Source organism: Tupaia chinensis, unplaced genomic scaffold (assembly GCF_000334495.1).
Source record: "Tupaia chinensis unplaced genomic scaffold, TupChi_1.0 Scaffold000270_1, whole genome shotgun sequence".
NCBI lineage: Eukaryota > Metazoa > Chordata > Mammalia > Scandentia > Tupaiidae > Tupaia > Tupaia belangeri.
In genome coordinates, this window is record NW_006159750.1 from 2298333 (window position 1) to 2301549 (window position 3217).

General features: G+C 38.5%; 1 pseudogene; it reads right to left on the minus strand.

The window, feature by feature from the left end:
- Positions 1 to 1981: 1981 nt before the first annotated feature.
- Positions 1982 to 2388, minus strand: LOC106734965 (40S ribosomal protein S14 pseudogene; annotated as a pseudogene).
- Positions 2389 to 3217: the final 829 nt, after the last annotated feature.

Here is a 3217-nt window from a genome sequence, read left to right on the forward strand (position 1 = left end):
AATTGGGGGGGAGAGGGAATGGAGAGGTAAGACACGTGTAGGACACAGATAAGATTTATTATCTGTTGACAAGGATGTGTATGGTGGTCTCGACTGGACTGAGGTGTATATCATGCTGGGTGAAATATCTTCACAATCTAAATGATGTATAGAGAGTTAATGTATGAATAATAATAAAAATAAATAATTTTAAAAAATAAAATAAAAAGCTTGGGTTTTTATTTTATACAAAAAGAAATGTACTTAATCAAATCATCAGTGCCTTCTCAGTTTATATTCCTACAAAAAACAAGAAAGTTTCTCACAATGAATGAAACTCTCCAATGTGTTAAAATGTGTAATAACCAGTGTCACAAGAAGCAAGTTTAACATTTAGGGTAAACAATCTGATTCAAAGCAGGGAGGGTTTATTAAATTAAGTTGTAATTTTAATTACAATCCTTTCAGATGCTTTTAATCTTATATATATATTCATATATTCATATATTCAATAAGCCCTGAAATACATGTACATAAAGATTGAGGGGAAGCATGTTAAGATGTGTAGTCCAAGTAGGAAATAAACCAAAATGAATCAACAACAACAGAAAGTTCTTGAAACAGAACATTGAGAAAATTTGCTGTGGGTCACAAAGCCCTTCAGGAGTAGACCCAAGTGTGGACCTCACCTATAAATCCACTTGAGAAGGGAAACGAATGACAAGAGTCACATGATAGCAGTACTAGAATGACATGTGTCAGAATAAATGTCTTTTAATTGCTCATTTTCTAAAGCGAGTTAAGAATCTTAGGTGATCTATCATGTGATAGCCATCACCGCTTTCAATTTGTTAATACAAATAGATTACAATTTATTATTTAATGGCAATAGAGAACACTAATGAAAAGTGGGCATTTCCTGTCTGCGATTTAAAATACACTAAAGGATACTTCTGTTAAATATAATGGAATAGAGACTGCCCACCTTAGAGGCTAAAAGGTGTGCATTAAGGAAAAATATATAAACATTTGTCCTAATGGGGTTTTTCTCACCCTTCATCCATACTACCAATGTCCCTACTCTACTCCTCCCAGCCTGGTGCACACTGCTTCACACGTGAAGGCAATAACCTCCATGTAAATTTGATGGTGATTTGAGGATTGACTATGTCCATAGAGGCAAAAATTGACAACTATTTTTAAAAGGAAAGCAGTGTGTACTACAACCACTTCTAACCTTTTTCATGTACCAAATAACAAGCAGGAAGAGGACAGATGGAAATAAAAAGTTTAATGCCTCACCGTAACTCACAAGAAGTGACACACGCTGGACCATATAGAGACACAAGGGGTGGAGCATGTGGAAGAAATCAGTAAACATAATTTGGTTTCTTTTCCTTTCTCTTCCATATATATATATTAATTTTGCCAGAGTGCATGTGTGCTTACTGAAGAGAAACAATGAGAGAGAAAGAGAGAGACAGAGAAGGAGAGAGAACGCAAGAAAGCACCTCTTATGGGGACGGTTATGCTGCACTCCTTCCTCTCTCTCACCCCTTTCAGGATTTGAGGCATACAGCCATATGCACCTAGCATACCTTTCAAGGCTTGAACTGTGCATTCCACCATTTGGGATCCAGCCACTTTAACTACCATGCCACTGGGTAGTCCTGGTTTGTTTTCCTGAGGGGATTCTTCTCCTGCTGACATACTGTGTCTTTTGAAAACTTTAGGTAAGGGTCAGTTAAAAGGAGAGTCCTTTGCATCAGACTGAGAGTGAACCTACAAATGGGAACTTGACATCTCTCAAAACAGCATTTCTCAAGCATTAAGAAACATACCAATGTCCTAAGATCTTGTGAAAGTACTGTTCCTGGGTTCCCAGATCTGGTCTGGAGCCTGGGGTTCTGCACTTCTTTCTTTTTATAATTTTTTGTTTTACACCAAGGCAATTTATTAACAGAAAACAGTAACTTGAGGAGTCCTGTTCACAGAACAGTGATCACGGAGACCCCCCCCCTTCTTCTCCGGTGCTCTAGGAGGGGATAGGGGTGACATCCTCAATCCACCAGATCTGAGGGCTGACTGGGCCCCAGGGCCAGAGCTCTTGGTCCTATTTACCCTTGCTACCTGGAGCTCGATGTGTAGGGCAGTGATGCCCAGCTCCTTGCACCTCTAGGTCACATCCTAGGCAGCTAGCATGGCAGCCTAGGCAAGGATTTGTCTCCGTCGGCTTTCACTTTCATCCCACCAGTCACACGGCAGATGGTTTCCTTCCCAGGAAGATCAGTGACATGAATGAAGGTACTATTGAAAGATGCAAAGATGTGGCAGACTCCAAACACACCACCTGAGGTCCAAGGTTGATGCCTGTTCTTCCTTCTTTTCCTTTCCTTTGCGAGGTGCCATTTCTGCATGTCAGTCCCAGACTCTGCCCCCGGAAAGAGTCAGGATTCTGCACTCCCAACGAGCTCCTGGTGATATCAGTGCTGCTGGTGTTCGAACGTTTTTGACTAGCCTTATCGTAGAGATTAGATAACTAGAAAAACAAAGCAGGTGGCCAAATGTATGTTTTCTGGTTGAAAACAAAGTGATTGATATAGGGTTAGCACCCCAAAAATGAAGAGTTGTACCCACATGTTAATATCATGTGTTTCTTTTCTGAATTTTAACTAAGTATGATTATTTTTAAGTAGTAAGTTGTCCTATAGATTGAGTCCTATAAGTTTATATAGCAATGATACCAACTAGGCACAATTGCATTCCCTCTTATTCTTAGTTCAACCAATTATCGACATAGGGATTATTTATTTCCTCATAATTATGGGTTTTCTAAGATGAATTGCTTATCTCATACTGGCTTTCCCAAAATGGTACTTTCCTAAGTCTCAACCCTGCTATTCTGCCAGTGGGTGCACACAGCGACTACAAATACATTCATATCATAAGACCAATGAATATATAATTAGGAAGGAAAGTTTGCTGAGAAGGAAATAACTATATCTGAAAGATAAAATTATATACAAGGGACCTTCAAAACATTTATGGAAAATGTGTATTATTAAAAAACTATACATGCATTTCAAAAATTTTTTTGCACCAAAATAAATTCGCACTGTAATTCCATTTTCCACTAAGTTCTTAAAGTTCCCTCACATGTGTATACATACACACTTATTATTTTACAGAAGCTCCATTATTATGGCCATAGTATTGTAGAAATTTCAGGTAAGTTAAA